Source organism: Ranitomeya variabilis, chromosome 6, assembly GCF_051348905.1.
Source record: "Ranitomeya variabilis isolate aRanVar5 chromosome 6, aRanVar5.hap1, whole genome shotgun sequence".
In the NCBI taxonomy this organism is placed as follows: Eukaryota; Metazoa; Chordata; class Amphibia; order Anura; family Dendrobatidae; genus Ranitomeya; species Ranitomeya variabilis.
Genome location: NC_135237.1, coordinates 234,621,906 through 234,645,710, shown reverse-complemented (window position 1 = coordinate 234,645,710; position 23,805 = coordinate 234,621,906). Strand labels below are relative to the sequence as shown.

Genomic DNA, 23,805 nt, shown 5'->3' with positions numbered 1-23,805 from the left:
AAGTAGGCCCAATATAGGGGTGTGGGTCTCTGAAACTTGTAATGGAGTGCATGAGCTGACAAACAATTTTCCAATGGGGGATATCTTTTTTAATAAATAAACAAATGCCATCACAACCCCCTTGCCCAAAATTCAGTGGCCTATAACAGTACAGATCATGTTGTTAACCCTGGTGATCTAGTGGCAGGTAAGGAAGAGACATGGCAGGAGACTTCTTTAAGAAGGAGGCCCAATGTAGGGGTGTGGGTCTCTGGGACTTGTAATGGAGGGCATGAGCTGACAAACAAACCCAGGAAATAAAATGTAAAATATTTTATTCATAATAAATTAAAAGATAGAAATCATCATAATTTTACAAAAAGGGAATTTAAACAAGGCAGAATGAATTCAAGGCAATCCATAGCATAAGTAAAAATATTAATCCAATGTAAATCAAAAATTAATTAAATAATACAATAGATATAATGCAATAGTGCATCAGCAGGCTCTGGATTGTAATGGACAAGTTTCACAGAATATACACAGAGCTGCCTACAAAGTATAGATGTATCAACCACAGAAGTGCGCCTATATGGCTCCCAAAGTATGCATATTATAAAGTATATAAATACTGTGCCATGTACTAGTTGTAATATCTATATAATAAAATACAAGTAACAAGTCCTAGTAAGGTGCAAGTGCATTAATTAGACTAATTGTAGATATAGATAAATTAGGGGATGCCAAGGAATGGAGCGATTATAAAGAAGGCAGCAGCACCATGTTATTTACCTGCACACCTATGGATCGCCGTGAGGAGGGAAACCCTGATGCGCGTTTCGCAACGTAGCTTCTTCCTGGGGGTCGTGGTAGTAAGGGGAACGCAGTGCCGGCTTTTTAAATGCAGCGGTTGTCACGGAGCTGGCGTCCATCGAGCACACAATAGGAAGCGTAGGGTCCGGGGTCCCACGTCATCAAACTCCCGCCCAACTCTGACGCGTCAGGAGAGGGGAGGGAGAGGATGACGCGTAGGCACACGTTACCACGGCAACCCGGAGAGGCCGACAGGTGCAAGCGCACTACGCAACAAATAAAGAATACAGACCAGAAAATGCTAAGAGAAAAGGTGGTGAGTGATGTGCGACACTAAGTGAGTGTGTGAGGCTATGTGGGGAGACTGTATAAAGCCAACCAAAAGAAGAGGATGCAATGATGATGAAGGTGATTGTGAACATAATAACAGATCAATAAAGTGCATATAAAAATGTTCACCCATAAGGGTTATAAATTTTGATATCAATATAACAGATAAATAGAGTGCATATAACAGTGAACACCCATAAGGGTTATGTCAGACAAAAAAAGGGGGGAATTTGGATAAAATAAATAGTGCAATAATGGGAAATACAATAAATAACAAATACAGAGTAATGAAAAACTTTGATATAAATATATAAATAATACATAATAATTCGACATAAAAAGGATTAAAAGTATTGAAGTCCTTTTCTTGAGTAAGAGGGTAAGACCTAAAAGGGCAACATCGTGATTGAAGTGTAGGAATACAGCAACTGGTCAATACATGTTCAAAGCTGCAAAGCGTATAAAAACTGAAAAAGAAGACAACACAACAATTAGGATGCAAGAATATATAAGGAAGGATAACTCCTATACGATATAATGGATAAAAATATAAAAGTATAGCTAAAAGAGAAAGACAGTAAATAAATAAGCACCTTCAAATCCCAAATAATTTTAAAGAAAGGGAGCGAAACTCATAAGTTCATTTAAACCATTAAGGTTGAAGTGAGCCTATTCTGGAAATCCATTTTGTCTCTAATTGGGCCAATTTGGTTTTGACATTGCCGCCTCTTGAATCTTTGAGAATCCTATCGATACCAATAACCCTCAATAAACTGGAATCACAGTTATGAACAGATTTAAAATGCCGAGGTATTGGTTTCAGAGATATCAAATCTTTGACCTCACAAGCATTGGATATATCACGGACATGTTCCCCTACTTTGTATTTTGAGTTGTCTGGTAGTCATGCCAATGTATATTATTGGGAGGGGCTGGTGAGGACCCAGCGGTCATGGTGCACATTGGCACAAATGACAAAGTTAGAGGTAGGTGGAAGGTCCTTAAAGATGATTTCAGGGAATTAGGCTGCAAGCTGAAAGCAAGGACCTCCAACGTGGTATTTTCCGAAATACTGCCTGTACCACGTGCCACGCCAGAGAGGCAACGGGAGATTAGGGAGGTTAATAAGTGGCTCAAGAATTGGTGTAGGAAGGAGGGGTTTGGGTTCCTGCAGAACTGGGCCGACTTCTCAGTTGGCTACAGGCTCTACGCTAGGGACGGGCTGCACCTCAATGGGGAAGGTGCAGCTGTGCTGGGGGAGAAAATGGTTAGAAGGTTGGAGGAGTGTTTAAACTAGGGATTGAGGGGGAGGGTATTCATTTTATAGGAGGGGAAGATAGTGCAGATAGAGACCTGGGCACAAATAAGGAAGCTGGGGGTGGCGGCAGGGGGGGTGGGGTTAGAACAGTTAGTAATTTAAGAAAGAATAGAGGTACAGAGAGTAACATCAAGTGCATGTATACTAATGCCAGAAGCCTCGCCAACAAAATGGATGAATTAGAACTAATGCTGTTGGAGCATAATTATGACATGGTGGGGATATCTGAGACGTGGCTGGATGAGAGCCATGACTGGGCTGTTAACTTGCAGGGCTATAGCCTTTTCAGAAATGACCGTACAGATAAGCGAGGGGGTGGGGTGTGTCTGTATGTAAAATCGACCTTAAAACCCATCCTGCGTGATAATATAGGTGAATCTAATGAAAATGTAGAGTCTCTGTGGGTGGAGATAAGGGGAGGGGGAAAAAATAATAAATTACTGATAGGGGTTTGTTATAAATCTCCAAAACTAATGGAAGCAATGGAGAATATCCTCGTAAAGCAAATAGATGAAGCTGCGACTCAAGGAGAAGTCATTATTATGGGGGACTTCAACTACCCTGAAATAGATTGGGGAACAGAAACCTGCAGTTCCAGCAAAGGTAATCGGTTTTTGACAACTATGAGAGACAATTACCTTTCACAACTGGTTCAGGACCCAACAAGGAGGGGGGCACTGCTAGACCTAATATTAACCAACAGGCCAGACCGCATATCAAATATAAGGGTTGGGGGTCACTTGGGGAATAGTGATCACAAAATAATAAGTTTTCATGTAACCTTTAATAAGATGGGTAGTAGGGGGGTGACAAGGACACTAAACTTCAGGAGGGCAAATTTCCAACGGATGAGAGAGGATCTTGGTGCAATTAACTGGGACGATATCCTGAGACACAAAAATACACAAAGAAAATGGGAGACATTTATTAGCATCCTGGATAGGACCTGTGCACAGTATATACCGTATGGGAATAAACATACTAGAAATAGGAGGAAACCAATATGGCTAAATAGAGCTGTAAGGGGCGCAATAAGGGACAAAAAGAAAGCATTTAGAGAATTAAAGGAAGTAGGTAGTGAGGAGGCATTAAATAAATACAGAAAATTAAATAAATTCTGTAAAAAGCAAATCAAGGCAGCAAAGATTGAGACAGAGAGACTCATTGCCAGAGAGAGTAAAAATAATCCCAAAATATTCTTTAACTATATAAATAGTAAGAAACTAAAAAATGACAGTGTTGGCCCCCTTAAAAATAGTCTGGGTGAAATGGTGGATGAGGATGAGGAAAAAGCCAATATGCTAAATGACTTTTTTTCATCAGTATTTACAAAAGAAAATCCCATGGCAGACAAAATGACTAGTGATAAAAATTCCCCATTAAATGTCACCTGCTTAACCCAGCAGGAAGTACAGCGGCGTCTAAAAATAACTAAAATTGACAAATATCCGGGCCCGGATGGGATACACCCCCGAGTACTGCAGGAACTAAGTACAGTCATTGATAGACCATTATTTTTAATCTTTAAAGACTCCATAATAACAGGGTCTGTACCACAGGACTGGCGTATAGCAAATGTGGTGCCAATATTCAAAAAAGGGGCAAAAACTGAACTCGGTAATTATAGGCCAATAAGCTTAACCTCTACTGTGGGTAAAATCCTGGAGGGCATTCTAAGGGATGCTATGCTGGAGTATCTGAAGAGGAATAACCTCATGACCCAGTATCAGCACGGGTTTACTAGGGACCGTTCATGTCAGACTAATTTGATCAGCTTCTATGAAGAGGTAAGTTCCGGACTGGACCAAGGGAACCCAGTGGACGTAGTATATATAGACTTTTCCAAAGCTTTTGATACGGTGCCACACAAAAGGTTGTTACATAAAATGAGAGTAATGGGGATAGGGGAAAATATGTGTAAGTGGGTTGAGAGCTGGCTCAGGGATAGGAAACAAAGGGTGGTTATTAATGGAGCACACTCGGACTGGGTCACGGTTAGCAGTGGGGTACCACAGGGGTCAGTATTGGGCCCTCTTCTTTTTAACATATTTATTAATGACCTTGTAGGGGGCATTCAGAGTAGAATTTCAATATTTGCAGATGACACTAAACTCTGCAGGGTAATCAATACAGGGGAGGACAGTTTTATATTACAGGATGATTTATGTAAACTAGAAGCTTGGGCTGATAAATGGCAAATGAGCTTTAATGGGGATAAATGTAAGGTCATGCACTTGGGTAGAAGTAATAAGATGTATAACTATGTGCTTAATTCTAAAACTCTGGGCAAAACCGTCAATGAAAAAGACCTGGGTGTATGGGTGGATGACAAACTCATATTCAGTGGCCAGTGTCAGGCAGCTGCTACAAAGGCAAATAAAATAATGGGATGTATTAAAAGAGGCATAGATGCTCATGAGGAGAACATAATTTTACCTCTATACAAGTCACTAGTTCGACCACACTTAGAATACTGTGCACAGTTCTGGTCTCCGGTGTATAAGAAAGACATAGCTGAACTGGAGCGGGTGCAGAGAAGAGCGACCAAGGTTATTAGAGGACTGGGGGGTCTGCAATACCAAGATAGGTTATTACACTTGGGGCTATTTAGTTTGGAAAAACGAAGACTAAGGGGTGATCTTATGTTAATGTATAAATATATGAGTGGACAGTACAAAGACCTTTCTGATGATCTTTTTAATCATAGACCTGAGACAGGGACAAGGGGGCATCCTCTACGTCTGGAGGAAAGAAGGTTTAAGCATAATAACAGACGCGGATTCTTTACTGTAAGAGCAGTGAGACTATGGAACTCTCTGCCGTATGATGTTGTAATGAGTGATTCATTAATTAAATTTAAGAGGGGACTGGATACCTTTCTGGAAAAGTATAATGTTACAGGGTATATACACTAGATTCCTTGATAAGGCGTTGATCCAGGGAACTAGTCTGATTGCCGTATGTGGAGTCGGGAAGGAATTTTTTTCCCCATGGTGGAGTTACTCTTTGCCACATGGGGTTTTTTTTGCCTTCCCCTGGATCAACATGTTAGGGCATGTTAGGTTAGGCTATGGGTTGAACTAGATGGACTTACAGTCTTCCTTCTACCTTAATAACTATGTAACTATGTAACTATATTAAAGGGCAGGGACACGTAGCATAATATATCACATGGTCTGTACCACATGTGATATTATGAGTAATTTGAAAGACCTCATTACCTTGTGTGTTTTTGAAATCCTTAGCCTTATCCATATTTGTACAGGCCAGACATTTCTTACAAGGAAAGAATCCCCATTTTGGCCCTCTGGAGTCAAAGAAATTGTGTGTAGTAACACCCCTATATTGGCTATGGACCCACATGTCCTTCAAGCTCTGAGATCTCCTATATGTAATGGTTGGAGTTGTAGAGATACTCTTGGCCAAGACTGGATCATTCATGATAATAGGCCAAAATTTAGAGAGGGCTTGTCTCATAGGTTTCCACTTCTCATTGTAAGATGAAATAAATCTCACTGTGGTCGATGTTGGCAACTGACTTTTTGGTTTTAATAAATCAGACCTTTGTTTACTGGATGCTTTAGACCACCCCCGACGAATAACCCGATTGGAATATCCTCTCTGTGCAAAACGTTGTGCTAATTCAGAAGATTGCATCTGGAAGGATGATTCAGTAGAGCAAATTATTTTTGTTCTCAAGAACTGCCCGTATGGGATACTGTCCTTTAAAGGTCTAGGGTGTGATGAGGCAGCATGTAATACAGAATTAACAGATGTTTCTTTCCTGAACACTTCTGTATGTAAAAATCCATCATCACCCTTATAAATTTTTCTATCAAGAAAGTCGATACATGTTTGACTGTACTTGCATGTCAGCTTGATATTAAGGATATTGTCATTGAGGAGTTGAATAAAAGATGTTAAGTCAGTCTCAGAGCCCTGCCACATGACAAAATGTCATCAATAAATCGCATCCATGTACATACTTTTTCAATCAAAGGGATGACATTGGTCAAAAAGATGGTACGTTCCCATGATCCCAGAAACAAATTTGCGTACGAGGGCGCAAACGCAGCCCCCATAGCAGTCCCCTGTAATTGGAGGTAGAGGACTTCTTTAAAAATAAAAAAATTGTGTGTAAGGGCATATTCCAACAATATGAGAAGAAATTCAATTAAGTCATTGTCACTGGTAGACATGTGGAGGAAACTTCTGACTGCTTCCCCTATAACAGCATTGTTTATAGCACGGGTAATGTTGTGGGACACATTCTGGGATAATGCCAATACGGCACACCGGGAAAAATAGTGGCGACTGGGGACCGAGTACCTTGGAACGGTTGCTGCCATCAGGTTGCGGAAAGCTTCCGTCTCAATGAGCCTAAAAGGCAACATTTCTAGTGCAAGCAGAAGAGAAATGTTAGAATTTAGGACTGTGGCCTGTGGGGCTTTGGCTGGGTATTTCTGCTTGCATTCCAAAGACTGGGGTATAGACAACTGAAGGCTGTGCTAGGACAAGAACGTAGATGGGCTTGATTATGGTGCTGCTTGACTGTGGGCAACAACAGGTGCAGGGCTAGAGGCATCTTCACATGCACGGTGGACTGGGGTTGGCTTCGCCTTCTACGCAAAACAGTGGAAGAAGCAGTGGTGTCACCTGCAGACAGTTCCTGGAGCCTGGAAATCGGCCCACAAAGGCAGGTGCTTTGCTTGCATGTGTCTGATCATGCTGGTGGTGGTCAGGCTGGTTGTTTTGCTACCCCTGCTGATGCGGGCACGGCAGGTGCTACAAATTGCCTGTTTGGGGTTATTGGCACAGTCTGTTAGGTGTCGAGTTTCCATCTCTGCACAGGAGGAATCTCGAGCCATCTTCGCTGCAGTCTCCCATTTTTCTCCAGCCGCAGTGGAGATGTCGGTCCCAGCGTCTGACTCAGGCTGATACTGGGCGACTGGTTACTACTGTTCTTCCAGGCTCTGCCTTTGTAGCCAGCGCTGATCAGCATCAAACAGATCTTTCTGGGACTAAGTCCTGCTTTTCCCATACTGGGCATGCCCACGGGATGATCTCCCATTGGAGGTCAAGGGTCACATGCTCAGGTCCTGAAGCGGTTCCTGTTGGACCACTAGGAAGGTCCTTGAGTGCTAAAACTATAAAAGGTTTGCATGGCCGCACGGCCATGCGCTAGTATCAAACCTATGTTATGAGCTCAGCGCCAGTGTGGTCATGGTTGTATGTGGTCAGGGTTTGGCTGAAATAAGCTCCTAGAATACCGGCACCTCCAGTGAGGAATTTTGTGTATGTGGATTCAGGGCTAGCGTACAGCCATTAGAATTCCGGGACCACCGGAAAGGAGTTGCTTGTGTGCTATTCTGACTGCATGACCACTGTTGGCTCTATTAGGTAGCTGTGGTCTCCTGTGAGGTTACCAGGGCACGGCTTTCTCTTTTCTTAGTGAATCTGTGAAGTAACAGAGTTCACTTATACTGCCATATAGTACCGCCTGTTACTAGCAGCAGGTTTCTCTCCTGCACGGTGGACCCTGGGTTGCGAACGCACCTACTGTCTCATATATATATATATATATATATATATATATATATATATATATATATATATATATATATATATATATATTCGGTGCGTTCCGCCAACCATAACAGAGTCTTTAAAAAATAACCATACTTGGGAAGATCTAACAGCTGGAATGGCAACTTCCCACATGTTGGTGATACGGGGAACGGATGCACGCCTTCTGTCTGTGGCCACCACACTGCTTCTTCCTGCCTGTTGGGGGGATATGCCTCCTTCCCCATGTGTGCTGCTGCCCTCGCTCTTAATGTCCTCCTGCCAGGTTGGGTCAGTCACTATGTCATCACCCCCTTGTCTTCCCTGCTCATCCTGCTGACTTTCTGGCAATTGTGTTTCATCATCCACCTCTTGTGATACCTTCCCACCATCGCCTTCGTGTGACCGTGGGTGGTCAAAGCTTTGGGCATCGCTACATGCGATCTCATCTGGCCCCACTTCAAATTGACTGGCCGAAAGTCCGGTATCTTGAAATGGAAAACTGAACAGCTCTTCAGAGTGTCCAAGTGTGGGATCAGTTGGCTCAGGGCACTTTGCATGGTGGGAGGAAGGAGGATCAGGGTGAGGAATATCTGGGCCACACTCACGGCTATTCAGACTTGACTGTGTGGAAGACATGGTGGTGGTGGTGGCTAAGTGATTGGAAGCATTATACACTATCCAACCAACAACCTCTTCACATTTCAACAGTGGTGTGCTGCGGTCCCCTAGAAACTGGGACAGGAAAGTTGAGCGAGAAGATGTGGGTCTTTGTTGTGGCCCACTTTCACCTTGGCCACGGCCTCGTCCTCTGCATGCACCATCAACATCACGTCCACTTCCCCGTCCCTTGCCTTGCCCATTTTAAATGGACTACTACACTATTTCAAAAGCTCAACACAAATGTATTTATTTGGACCTAAATGATATCTAATCAGTATGCCTGCAAAAACAGTGGAAAACTGGGCAAAAATGCCCAAACTTGGAGCACGCAGATAAGAGGCCTGTCACGCAAATACAACACTGCCAAATATGTGGCCTGTATTTTTTAATGAAACATAGTGTTGTATATAAGTAGAGTAACAGACAGGAAAAACCATGAGAAACCGGCCTACAATGCACAAACTTGGAGCACACAGATATATGAGGGCTGTCACGGAAATACCACACTGGCAAATATGTGGCCTTTTTATTTTTTTTATGCTAAATAGTGCTGTATATAATTAGAGTAACAGACAGCAAAAAAGTGGGAAACCGGTCTACAATGCCCAAACTTGAAACATGCAGATATGTGAGGCCTGTCACGGAAACACCACACTGCCAAACATGTGGCCTTTATTTTTTTAATTTAAAATAGTGCTGTATATAAGTAGGGTAACAGACAGCAAAAACAGTGGGAAACCAGCCTACAACGCCCAAATTGGAGCACGCAGATATATGAGGCCTGTCACGGAAATATCACACTGCCAAATATGTGGCCTGTATTTTTTTAATGCAAAATAGTGCTGTATATAAGTAGAGTAACAGACAGCAAAAAAGGTTGGAACCAGCCAAAAATGCACAATCTTGGAGCACACATATATGATGCCTGTCATGGAAATACAACACTGCCAAATATGTGGTTTGTATTTCTTGTAATGCCAAATAGTGCTGTATGTAAGTAGAGTAACACAAAGCAAAAAAAGTGGGAAATCGGCCTACAATGTCCAAACTTGGAGCACGCAGGTATATGAGAACTGTCACAGAAATACCACACTGCCAAATATGTGGCCTGTATTTTTTTAATGCAAAATAGTGCTGTATTTAAGCAGAGTAACAGACACCAAAACAGTCTAACCCTACGTTCACATTAGCGGCGGGCGCCGCAGCGGCGGGCGCCGCAGCGGCGCCGCATGCGTCATGCTCCCCTATATTTAACATGGGGGCGCATGGACATGCGTCGCACTTGCGTTTTGCGCCGCATGCGTCGCTGCGGCGCCCGCGTCCGGGCGCAGAGGACGCAGCAAGTTGCATTTTTGCTGCGTCCAAAATCAATTAAAAAAAGGACGCATGCGGCGCAAAACGCAGCGTTGTGCATGCGTTTTGCGGCGTTTTTGTTTGCGTTGTGCGCTGCGGCGCCGACGCTGCGGCGCACAACGCAAATGTGAACGTACCGTAAAAGCAGCCTAAAATGACCATACTTGAAGAACACAGATATATGAGACCTGTCACGGAAATACCACACTGCCAAATATGTGGCCTGTATTTTTTTAATGCAAAATAGTGCTGTTTATAAGTAGAGTAACAGACAGCAAAAAAGGTTGGAAACCGGCCAAAAATACACAAACTTGTAGCACGCAGATATATGAGGCCTGTCACAGAAATACCACACTGCCAAATATGTGGCCTGTATTTTTTTAATGCAAAATAGTGCTTAAGGCTACGTTCACATTTGCGTTGTGCGCCGCAGCGTCGGCGCCGCAGCGCACAACGCAAACAAAAACGCAGCAAAACGCATGCACAACGCTGCGTTTTGCGCCGCATGCGTCGTTTTTTTCATTGAATTTGGACGCAGCAAAAATGCAACTTGCTGCGTCCTCTGCGCCCCGACGCGGGCGCCGCAGCGACGCATGCGGCGCAAAACGCAAGTGCGCCGCATGTCCATGCGCCCCCATGTTAAATATAGGGGCGCATGACGCATGCGGCGCCGCTGCGGCGCCCGACGCTGCGGCGCTGGCCGCAAATGTGAACGTAGCCTAATAGAGTAACTGACTGTTAGGGCTAGCTGAATGCACCAAATAATAAAGAGGTAGATATGAGGTGCGTTCGCAGCCCGGGGTCCACCATGCAGAGATTGTACCTGCTGCTGAGTAATGGCAGAAGGACACTTGCTCACACGTGGGTTAGGCTTCACCCAGTGTGAATGGAAGCAAACTCTTGCTTCACAGAGTCGCCACAACATGCTGCGCCCTGTTAGCAGTCACAGGGTGCAGCTGCAAGACACAATTGGGATCCCTATGAATCACCCCCACTAAACTGGTGATTGGACTCGTTCTGACCCTCGGTGCCTTTTGAGCCCGCGCCTGAGGATGCCCCAAGTCAGATGCAGAGTCCTAGTGGGAATTCCCACCCTACACTGACAAGCTGTCAGGAAAGCACACTGATTGCGCACAGTGCCGTACAGATGGGCACTGCAAAAAGGCACTGTAACGTGTGCTACATGTGCAGGTAGCACTGTCGGGCGCTAGACAGAAAGGCTACAATGAGCAGCGGAGCCCGAATGTGCTCCACAGGTTCCCAGGTGCTGTTCTCTGGGCCAAGACCCTTCCAGTCCACCAGATAGTACTTTTTGCCATGTACCACCTTACACCCCATGATGGTGTTCACCTTGTAATCGTCCGTAGAGGAACCCGATGTCCCAGCAGATACCTCGGAAAACCGGGACATGTGAATGGGCTTTAAGAGGGACACATGAAATGTGTCGGTGATGCCTAGACGTGGAGGAAGGGCCAGACGGTAGACCACAGGGTTAACCTGTTCCAGGACCTTGAAGGGACCCAAGCAGCGAGGTGCAAACTTAGTGGACTCAACTCGCAGCCTGATGTTACAGGCGGAGAGCCACACTAAATCGCCAGAAGCAAAGGTCGGAGCGGGGCAACGATGTGCATCGGCGGAGACCCTCATTCTCTCCTAGGAGGCCCGGATGGCATCCTGTGCGCGGTCCTAAATGTCCCGTGCCTTCACAGCCCAGTCTGCCACCCTGGAGTTGGCAGAAGACAAGGCCATGGGCACAGGAATCCGCGGATGCTGGCCGTATTTAAGGAGTAAAAGGGGTCTGCCCAGTGGCGTAGGCTACGGCGTTGTTCAGCGCAAACTCCGCCCACGGTAGCAAGGATGCCCAGTCATCCTGCCTGGCTGAAACAAAAATGTCGGAGGTATGTGACCAGTGTCTGGTTGGCCCTCTCTACCATTCCATTCATCTCGGGATGGTATGCTGAAGAGAGATTCAGCTCAATGCTGAGAAGATGACAAAGCTTTCTCCAGAACTGAGACGCAAACTGGGGACCCCGGTCACTGACAATTTTGTCAGGCATACCGTGTAGGCGGAAAACGTGCTTAATAAACCACGCCGCCAAGGCCCGTGCAGAAGGTAGCCGTGGAAGAGGCACCAAGTGCACCATTTTGGAAAAATGGTTGGTGACTACCCAAATAATGGTACAACTACGGGACTTGGGTAAGCCCACCACGAAGTCAATCCGGACCATTTCCCAGTGCCTGTCCACCACTGGCAGGGGGTAAAGTAGCCCAGCAGGCCGTTGACGAGGAAAGTTATTCTTGGCGCAGGAGAAACAAGCCTGAATATAGTCTCCGACATCACGGGCCATATGCGGCCACCAGTACGTCCCCGCCAGAAGCTCAGATGTTCTTTTAGTCCCAAAGTGTCCACCCACACTGGACTAGTGAGCCCAAGAGAGAACCTCCGGTCGCAGACTAGAAGGCACAAAAGTCTTGCCCGGGGGCACAGACTCTAGCGAAACCGGGGCCACAGTTCTCAGGCTCTCAAAAGGGACAATAAGCCGAGGCTCCTCCTCCAATGACACTACGGAGCGGGAGAGAGCGTCAGCACAAATGTTCTTCTCCCCGGAAAGAAAATGGAGGGTGAAATGGAACCGGGAAAAGAACAGATACCATCTAGTCTGGTGAGAATTTAGCCGCTGGGCAGTCTGTATATACACCAAATTTTTGTTGTCGGGGTAAACTTGGAAGGGAAAGCGAGCCCCCTCCAAGAGGTGTTTCCACCCCCAGAAAGCCAACTTTATGGCTAGCAACTCCCTGTCCCTGATGCAATAATCCTCTCTGCTGGTGTGAAGGTCTTGGAGAAGAAGAAGCAAGGATGCTTCCAACCTTCAGCATCCTTCTGGAAGAGGACTGCTCCCGCACCAATGGAAGAGGCATCCACTGTTAGGGCTAGCAGAGCGCACTAAATAATTAGAGAGAAGGTATGAGGTGCATTTGCAGCCCGGGGTCCACCATGCAGAGATGGAACGTGTTGCTGAGTAATGACGGACTATATGGCGGTACAATGTGGATACACACATGGGTTAACTTCACCCTGTATGAAGGAAGCGAGCCCTGTTGCGTCACAGGGCCGCAATACCACACAAAGAGCGCAAGCAAGGAATCACAGAACTCTATCCCAGGACACAGGATTAGAGTTTGTGTAGACCTCTTGAGCTCGACAGCACAATTGGGGTATCAGAGTAACCGAGAAAGTAACTTAAATGTAAAAGAGTGCATGCTGTGCCCCTCTGGCGGACGCCACTAACCACCCAGACTTGGGTCAGGAAAGTGCTCCAATAGCGCACGGCACCACACTGGCGATCACAGCAATTAGACGCTGTTTCGTATGTTATTGTGCTGATAGCTCAGCCGGGCGCTAGATATCAGAAATCCACCTTACGTGAAAAGTCATACACAAGGGAGGGGATCAGTAAAGAACGACTTGCACTCATCAACAAACACGTTTTCAAATGTACACTATCGCATGGCCGAGTGGCCATGCGAACCTTTTATAGCGGCATCGCTACAAGAGCTTCCAGATGGACCAATAGGAGCCGCAAAAGGACCTGAGCATGTGACCCCCGACCTCCAATGGGAGGTCGTCCCGTGGGCATGCTCAGTATGAGAATAGCAGGACTTAGTCCCAGAAAGACCTGCTCGCTGCTGATCACTGCTGGCTACAAAGACAGAGCCTGGAAGGACAGCAGTAACCCGTCGTCCAGTATCAACCTGAGCTAGACGCTGGGACTGACGTCTCTTATATCAGAAAAAATCCGGCACTCAGAGTTTCATGCAATTATATTTATTTGATGCTCCCAAAAGTCATTTTGTAACGTTTCGGTCTATTTGACCTTCATCAGACTATAACAAAAAAAGAAAAAACGAGACAAAAGAACAATAAATCCCAAATCCATACATATATACAGAAGATCCATCAAACATAAGACAGACATACTGACTCTCATATGGCATGAATATAGTATTATTCATAATCTTATAACAGCGATGTGTGCATAAGATCAAGTCATAACAGCGATGTGTACATAAGGTCAAATCATTTAACAAAATTATGGCTATTAACCCCTTAGTGACAGAGCCAATTTGGTACTTAATGACCGAGCCAATTTTTACAATTCTGACCAGTGTCACTTTATGAGGTTATAACTCTGGAACGCTTTATCGGATCCCGCTGATTCTGAGATTGTTTTTTCGTGACATGTTGTACTTCAAGTTAGTGGTAACATTTCTTCGATATTACTTGCGATTATTTATGAAAAAAATGGAAATATGGCGAAAAATTTTAAAATTTTGCAATTTTCAAACTTTTTATTTTTATGCCCTTAAATCAGAGAGATATGTCACAAAAAATAGTTAATAAATAACATTTCTCACATGTCTACTTTACATCAGCACAATTTTGGAAACAATTTTTTTTTTTGTTAGGGAGTTATAAGGGTTAAAAGTTGACCAGCAATTTCTCATTTTTACAACACCATGTTTTTTTTAGGGACCACATCACATTTGAAGCCATTTTGAGGGATCTATATGATAGAAAATAACCAAGTGTGACACCATTCTAAAAACTGCACCCCTCAAGGTGCTCAAAACCACATTCAAGAAGTTTATTAACCCTTTACGTACTTCACAGGAACTAAAACAATGTGGAAGAAAAAAATTAACATTTTACTTTTTTTTGCAAACATTTTACTTCAGAACCATTTTTTTTAATTTTCACAAGTGTAAAAACAGAAATTTAACCACAAATTTTGTTGTGCAATTTTTCCTGAGTACGCCGATACCCCATATGTGGAGGTAAACCACTGTTTGGGCGCACCGCAGAGCTTGGAAGTGAAGGAGCACCGTTTGACTGTTTCAATGCAGAATTGGCTGGAATTGAGATCGGACGCCATGTCGCGTTTGGAGAGCCCCTAATGTGCCTAAACAGTGGAAACCCCCCACAAGTGACACCATTTTGGAAACTAGACCCCCCAAGGAACTTATCTAGATGTGTGGTGAGCACTTTGAACCCCCAAGTGCTTCACAGAAGTTTATAACGTAGAGCCGTGAAAATAAAAAATCGCATTTGTTTTCACAAAAATGATTTTTTCGCCCACAAATTCTTATTTTCACAAGGGTAACAGGAGAAATTAGACCACAAAAGTTGTTGTGCAATTTCTCCTGAGTACGTCGATACCCCATATGTGGAGGTAAACCACTGTTTGGGCGCACCGCAGAGCTTGGAAGTGAAGGAGCACCGTTTGACTTTTTCAATGCAGAATTGGCTGGAATTGAGATCGGATGCCATGTCGCGTTTGGAGAGTCCCTGATGTGCCTAAACAGTGGAAACCCCCCACAAGTGATACCATTTTGGAAACTAGACCCCCCAAGGAACTTATCTAGATGTGTGGTGAGCACTTTGAACCCCCAAGTGCTTCACAGAAGTTTATAACGTAGAGCCGTGAAAATAAAAAATCTCATTTTTTCTACAAAAATGATCTTTTTGCCCCCAAATTTTTATTTTCACAAGGGTAACAGGAGAAATTAGACCACAAAAGTTGTTGTGCAATTTCTCCTGAGTACGTCGATACCCCATATATGGGGGTAAACCACTGTTTGGGCGCACCGCAGAGCTTGGAAGAGAAGGAGTGTCGTTTTACTTTTTCAATGTAGAATTGGCTGGAATTGAGATCGGACGCCATGTCACGTTTGGAGAGCCGCTGATGTGCCTAAACAGTAGAGACCCCCCACATATGACACCATTTTGGAAACTAGACCCCTTAAGGAACTTATCTAGATGTGTGGTGAGCACTTTAAACCCCCAGGTGCTTCACAGAAGTTTATAACGTAGAGCCGTGAAAATAAAAAAATCGCATTTTTTCTACAAAAATGATCTTTTTGCCTCCAAATTTTTATTTTACCAAGGGTAACAGGAGAAAATGGACCCCAGAAGCTGTTGTACAATTTGTCTTGAGTACGCCGACACCCCATATGTGGGGGTAAACCACTGTTTGGGCGCATGGCTGAGCTCGGAAGCAAAGGAGCGCCATTTGACTTTTCAATGCAAAATTGACTGGAATTGAGATCGGACGCCATGTCGCGTTTGGAGAGCCCCTGATGTGCCTAAACAGCAGAAACCCCCCAAAAGTGACCCCATTTTGGAAACTAGACCCCCCATGGAACTTATCTAGATGTGTAGTGAGAACTTTGAATGCCCAAGTGCATCACAGAAGTTTATAATGCAGAGTCGTGAAAATAAAAAATATATATTTTTTAACAATAAAGATTTTTTAGCCCCCAAGTTTTTATTTTCACAAGGGTAACAAGAGAAATTGGACCCCAAAAGTTGTTGTCCAATTTGTCCTGAGTATGCTGGTACCCCATATGTGGGGGTAAACCACTGTTTGGGCGCACGGCAGAGCTCGGAAGGGAAGGAGCGCCATTTTGCAATGCAGACTTTGATAGAATTGTCTGCGGGCGTTATGTTGCGTTTGCAGACCCCTAATGTACCTAAACAGTAGAAACCCCCACAAGTGACCAAATTTTGGAAACTAGACCCCCTAAGGAACTTATCTAGATATGTGGTGAGAACTTTGAAAGCTCAAGTGCTTCACAGAAATTTATAATGCAGAGTAGTGAAAATAAAAAAATATATTTTTTTCCAACAAAAAAGATTTTTAGCCCCCAAGTTTTTATTTTCACAAGGGTAACAGGAGAAATTGGACCCCAAAAGTTGTTGTCCAATTTATCCCGAGTACGCTGATGCCCCATATGTGGGGGTAAACCACTGTTTGGGCGCACGGCAGAGCTCAGAAGGGAGGGAGTACCATTTGACTTTTTTAGCGCAAAATTGGCTGTCGTGTTTGGAGACCCCCTGATGTACCTAAACAGTGGAAACCCCCCAATTCTAACTCCAACCCTAACCCCAACACAGCCCTAACCCTAATCTCAACCCGATCCATAATCCTAATCACAACCCTAACGATAATCACAACCCTAACCCCAAAACAGCCCTAATCTCAACCCTAACCATAACCCTAATCAAAACCCTAAATCCAACACACCCCTAACCCTAATCCCAACCCTAACCCTAATCCCAACCCTAATCCCAAACGTAACACTAATCCCAACCCTAATCCAAACCCTAACCCTAATCCCAACTCTAACCCTAACTTTAGCCCCAACCCTAACTTTAGCCCCAACCCTAACCATAACTTTAGCCCCCGTCGTCACAAAAAAAGTTCAATGTAACCTTTTTTTTGTACGTCGCGTCCGCCATTTCCGCGGATGCGTGGCCGTAACTCTGCCCCCTCCTCCCCAGGACATAGACTGGGCAGCGGATGCGTTGAAAAACTGCATCCGCTGCCCACGTTGTGCACAATTTTCACAACGTGCGTCGGTACATCGGGCCGACGCATTGCGACCGCCCCGTACCGACGCAAGTGTGAAAGAAGCCTTAGGCTACTTTCAGACATAGCGCATTTTTGAGCGCTATTTTGCGGGCGCTTTTCAAAAATGCGCAATGTCATTTTCGTCTGCCGGCAAAGTGAATGAGAAATTCACTTTGCCGTTCAGACACACCGCAAAAAAACGCGGCGCTTTTGTCTGCAAACACGCCGGCGTAAAAAGAATTGACATGTCAATTCTTTACGCAGCGGCGTGTCTGCGTATCCCCCTAGGGCCCCATATTACCTTCCACACACAGCGCCTTTGTCCTGGGTGTCGGCGTCTTTGTACGGAGGGGTTGACACCCAGGACCGGACGTGACGTCGGACAGGAAGAGGGAAGCCCCCGCCCCCCAGTGAAGCAGCATGGAGTCCTTCTGTGTGTGTGTGTGCGTGTGTGTGCGTGTGTGTGCGTGTGTGTGTCCCCATGCGACGCTAGTGCCACCATTGTGCTAAGTCGCCGTATGGGACTACTACTCCCATCCGGTATTAGGATGGGAGAGTTGTCCCTGTGTCCGGCGACTTAGCACAATTGTAAAGTTACACAAAACACCTACACACAATACACATACATGACACACAGTACATACAACATATAACACAGAGTATATACTCACCAACAGCACACTTGTAGGCGAAGCCCTCGATCCTCCAGGAAAAAATCCAAAAATAATAAACCAAATTCATACTCCCTGTCCGCAGAATCCATAAAACGAGTGTCCCACGCCGATCGGCTGCTCTCCGGCGATACACTGCCAGGAGCGAAGCTCCTAGCAGTGTATCGCGTACTGTTCCGGAGTTCAATGGCTCCGGCGTCTCGGTTAACAGCAGTACAGCTGCGTTGAACTTTCCCACGCAGCACTGCCGTTAAGCGAGAGTGCCGGGGTCAATGACCGCCGGTAAACTCGCTCGCGCATGCGCAGTGACACACCGACAGGAACTATGGCTCCTGTCAGTGTGTTGCTGCAGCCGTGGAGAGCAGACATATCTCTGGATGTGTCTGTTCTCCATGGAAAATCTTGATACGTTGCACTTAAATATGTGGCAATTAAATACGTGACACGTGGCACTTATACGTGATACGTGTCACTTAAATACGTGGCACTGAAATACGTGATACGTGGCACTTTGATACGTGGCACGTGTCACTTAAATACGTGGCACTGAAATATGTGGCACGTGGCACTTTGATACGTGGCACGTGTCTCTTAAATACGTGGCACGTGGCACTGAAAGATGTGGCACGTGGCACTTTGATACGTGGCACGTGGCACTTTGATACGTGGCACTGAAATATGTGGCACGTGGCACTTTGATACGTGGCACGTGTCACTTAAATACGTGGCACGTGGCACTGAAATATGTAGGACACGTCGCACAAAAAAGTTACATGTAGTTTTTTTTGTGTCGACGGTCTGCCGAAGCACGACGCATCCGTCGCACGACGGATGCGACATGTGGCAATCCGTCGCAATGCGTCGCTAATGCAAGCCAATGGAGAAAAAACGCATCCTGCAAGCACTTTTGCAGGATGCGTTTTTTCTCCAACGACGCATTGCGACGGAAGCCAAAAAACGCTAGTGTGAAAGTAGCCTAACCCTAACCCTAGCCCTAACCCTAACCCTAAATTTAGCCCCAACCCTAACCCTAACCCTAACTCTAACCCTAACCCTAACCCTAACCCTAATTTTAGCCCCAACTTGTCTTCTCCTGCCGGCCGGCAGATGGCAGCAGATGGCGGGCGCACTGCGCATGCGCCCGCCATGATGAAAAAGCCGGCTGGCAGGAGAAGACAGAAGAGGACCCAGGGACCCCGGGTGAGTATGTTAGGGTCCCCGAATCCCCCTATTTCTCTGTCCTCTGATGTGCGATCACATCAGAGGACAGAGAAATAACTGATCGCTTTTTTTTTTTTTTTTTTTTTGCGGTCGCCGGTAAACTGTTAATTACCGGCGATCGCAAAGCAGGGGTCGGTGCAAATCGACCCCGATCATGTTCTTTGGGGTCTCGGCTACCCCCGGCAGCCGAGACCCCAAAGAACATCCGGGTGCCGGGCGGCGGGCGTACTGCGCGTGCGCCCGCCATTTTTTCCCGGAAAAAAGATGGCGGCGCCCATGGGGAGACACGAGGAGCACCGGGGGAGGTAGGTAAGTATTGGGGGGCTATTGGGGGCCATCGGGGACCACATTTCTCTGTCCTCCGATGTGCGATCACATCGGAGGACAGAGAAATTAAACGGCAAATCGCGTTTTTTTTTTTTTTGTTGCGACCGCCGGTAAACGGTTAATTACCGGCGATCGCAACTCGGGGGTCGGTAAAAACCCCCCGAATCATGTTCTCTGGGGTCTCGGCTACCCTCGGCAACCGAGACCCCAGAGAAAATCCGACTCTGGGGGGCGCTATTCACTTTTTCCACAGCGCCGTTAATTAACGGCGCTGTGGTTTAAGTACCCTTAGCGGCCGCCGTTAAAAGGCGTATCGGCGGTCGTTAAGGGGTTAATAATGTTCAGTCACGAGCCCACTCAGAACATAAATTCATATAAGCAAATAAATATCCAACATCATTTAATGTTTATGTTTCAAAATCAGTATTACATCATCCACCGTACATTTGAAGGACAGGGCCGTTTATATTAAGAGAGATGCCATTCATATTTCTGAGTATAACGACATAACCCATGTTTTCCATATAATCCTGCTTTGCAAAACCCATATGATAGGCAGAAATCAAACTAAATGAAAAAGTAAATGCTTACCACTAACTGCAGTGATAGAAAAAGACCGACGAGAGGAACATGTGACTCCTTCAGGAGTTCTACAAAACGAAAGTGAAAGTACAATAAAGTCAGGAAAAAGAAAAATCAAGTAAGAAACAGAATGTGAGTTCAAGTAAAAATCCCGATAGCTAATAAACAGGGGAAGCTTACCGCATATGAAAGACGTGGTCCCGATACTGTTATCCGCAAAGAGCGGTGTGTGGAATATCTGCATAGCACGCTGACATCGCGTCTATACTCAAATAGCCCTTAACACGGAAGTGACGTCAGTAAACAGTGACTGAAGCGCTTAGTGGAACGCAACCACAACAACGGCGCTACCGGAAATGCGTCACCGCAGTGTCTAAAGATCAGAACTCCTCTGTGGCACGCTGTGATGGAACGCAATAGTAGGTGGTGCGTCTCCCATTGAAGAAAAAAAGTCCCAGTCCACGGTGAAACAGAATATTCAACGCTGGAATGTGTAGATAAGGTGAATGTAGTGTAAAACAAAAGACTCAATTAGCTGCCTAAAGAAATAAAAGAAAAACAAAAGAAATGATTAAACAGGAATCATACCTCCCAACTTTAGGGGAAGGGAAAGAGGGACAAAGTCAGCGGCGCGCATAGCGCGCCGCGGCAAATTTTAGGCCACACCCATTTCACAACTAGCCACGCCCCAACCACACCCATTTAGCACTTCTGATCACAATGTTTCGTTAACAATAATTATGAACAAAAAAATATGGCCACACACGACGCTCCATACTGTACAATGGCCATTGGCCACATTATGCTCCATACTGTATAATGGCCCCACATGATGCTGCGTACAGTATACTTGCCCCACGTGATGGTCCATACAGTATAATGGCGCCACATGATGCTTTGTACAGTATAATGGCCCCACACGATGCTGGGTATAGTATAATGGCCACACAATGCTGGGTACAGTATAATGGCCCCACACAATGCTGGGTGCAGTATAATGGCCACACATGGTTACCCCACCCCCATCATTGCCTTCTCCATCAGTACACACAAACACCTTTCACCGCGCTCCCTCGCAGCAGCCGGCAGCTTCCACTCCCACGGCGCTGAATGGTGTCATCCAGCTGCGCCGCTGACTGCTGTATCCACCATTACAGCTCAGTCCCCATAGAATGTAATACAGCACAGCCCCCATAGAATATAATACAGCACAGCCCCCATAGAATATAATGCAGCACAGCCCCATAGAATATAATGCAGCACAGCCCCATAGAATATAATGCAGCACAGCCCCATAGAATATAATGCAGCACAGCCCCATAGAATATAATGCAGCACAGCCCCATAGAATATAATGCTGCACAGCCCCCATAGAATGTAACGCAGGCAGGTGGCAGCCCCCATAGAATGTAACGCAGGCAGGTGGCAGCCCCCATAGAATGTAACGCAGGCAGGTGGCAGCCCCCATAGAATGTAACGCAGGCAGGTGGCAGCCCCCATAGAATGTAAGGGGTGCTGCACCAGGTTGGTGGAGAATCCGATGGATGGGTACCAGGGGGAGAGTGGGAGCGGGGTGCGCGCACCATGGGGAGACAAAGTTTAGTTTGTCAGTCCTCCTATGCTGTCAGAGTCTCTGCTGTAACCGCAGCAGGGCAGCGCTGCATGGAGAGGGGGAGAGACACATACATTCACTTACAGTCTGGAGATCCGCTCGCTGCTCCCGCGGTCACACAGACACGGAGTGTCTCACAACTCTGCCCCCGTGCCAGAAACCAGTCCGGGTGCTGCCGCTCTGTCCTCAGAGTCCGCCCACGTCTATAGTTGAGGAGGAAGCCGGAGGCGGGCGATGAGGCAACTCAAGGGGGCGTGGCTACAACGCAGTCCCAGGGAACGGAACGAACAGCGGGTACTAATCGGGCTCTCTCTACGTCCCGGAAGTGGGCGGGGCTTCACCGGCGGCCGCAAATTCGGGATTTTAAATGCCCGAAGCGGGACAGCGGGACCCCGGTGCCAAAGCGGGACTGTCACGCTGAAATCGGGACGGTTGGGAGGTATGCAGGAGGGGAGAAGGACAGGAGTTGTCAAAGGAGTTATGTGTCCCTGTACATCTCTATTGAGACCTCCAGTGCCAGTACTCAGTTATATTTTTTACTCATTTGATAACGCATGTCCTTCTCCCCTCCTGCAATGTGATAGTGGATGTTTTGGTGCACCTGTTCCCTATTATTTGAATACCAATAAGGTTTTTCTGTTATATTATGTTTTGTTCATTTTTATTATTTTCAATAAACTGATAAGTTTACCGATTATCACATATGATGAACTTCGTTTTTCTTGTGGTTTTCTGTGCAACTGGACCTGTAGCCCAATTTACGTTCAATAAAGAAAGGTGTACTCTGGAGAATCGAGGAAATTTGTTCCCTCTGTTTGAGAAGTTGCTCCCCCCAGCTGCTGCGAACTTCCTCTATCTCCATAACTTCCTTGGCTGCCTCTATCTCCATAACTTCTTTGGCTGCCTCTATCTCCATAACTTCCTTGGCTGCCTCTATCTCCATAACTTCCTTGGCTGCCTCTATCTCCATAACTTCCTTGGCTGCCTCTATCTCCATAACTTCCTTGGCTGCCTCTATCTCCATAACTTCCTTGGCTGTTGGCCAAATACTGGGGTCTTGTAGCTGGTGTTTCAGGTGTTCTGTGTCGGGGCCTGAAAAGTCCCAACACCCCCATCAGAACCTCATTGTATGGCGAAATAGGAGCAGGGTCCTCCAGAGCAGTGAGGGACATCTGGACCATAGACATAAAAAGAGATTGTCTATCCGGTGGCAGGGAGCGTGTTTTTCTTGCGACAGTTAGTGCAAACGAGTCGCAATGGTCGTCGCTAGTTGATTTTTTGATGAAATCCAAGGTGTCACAGGCAATTTGAACCGTTTGGTCCTCTTGGTTCTTCATAGTTTTTTTTTTTTTTTGTCTGCTGCCACCGGATAGACAGCTCTCTTCTCCACTCTCACAGCTTCTACGGAATCAGATGCTTCAGCAGCTGCTGAAGCAGATGTGGATGCAGCAGCTGTTGAAGTGGATGTTGATTCAGCAGAAGCTGTGGGAATGGAGGTAGAGATGGTCCCTCCCACTCCAGAGGAACTGCCTGCTCCATCCTCTGTGTCGCTGTCCTCGAAATCAGCTGCAGACATGTTTCCTTCCTTCCTGTGGGGGGAAAAAAAGATCATTAACCCCTTCACCCCCGGAGCTTTTTCCGTTTTTCCATTTTCGTTTTTCGCTCCCCTCCTTCCCAGAGCCATAACTTTTTTATTTTTCCGTCAATTTGGCCATGTGAGGGCTTATTTTTTGCGGGACGAGTTGTACTTTTGAACGACATCATTGGTTTTAGCATGTCGTGTACTAGAAAACGGGAAAATAATTCCAAGTGCAGTGAAATTGCAAAAAAAGTGCAATCCCACACTTGTTTTTTGCTTGCCTATTTTGCTAGGTTCACTAAATGCTAAAACTGACCTGCCATTATGATTCTCCAGGTCACTACGAGTTCATAGACATCTAACATGACTAGGTTATTTTT

The 23,805-nt window shown here is 45.8% G+C and overlaps 1 long non-coding RNA gene across 1 annotated transcript; it reads right to left on the bottom strand.

Annotated features, from left to right (window-relative positions):
- Nucleotides 1-298: 298 nt before the first annotated feature.
- Nucleotides 299-20,520, bottom strand: LOC143781073 (uncharacterized). Its single transcript, XR_013216529.1, has 3 exons — nucleotides 20,415-20,520; nucleotides 20,244-20,302; nucleotides 299-1,589 (listed from the first exon to the last, which is right to left on the bottom strand). It is a non-coding gene; the product is annotated as an uncharacterized LOC143781073 (long non-coding RNA).
- Between the last annotated feature and the right edge of the window lie 3,285 nt (nucleotides 20,521-23,805).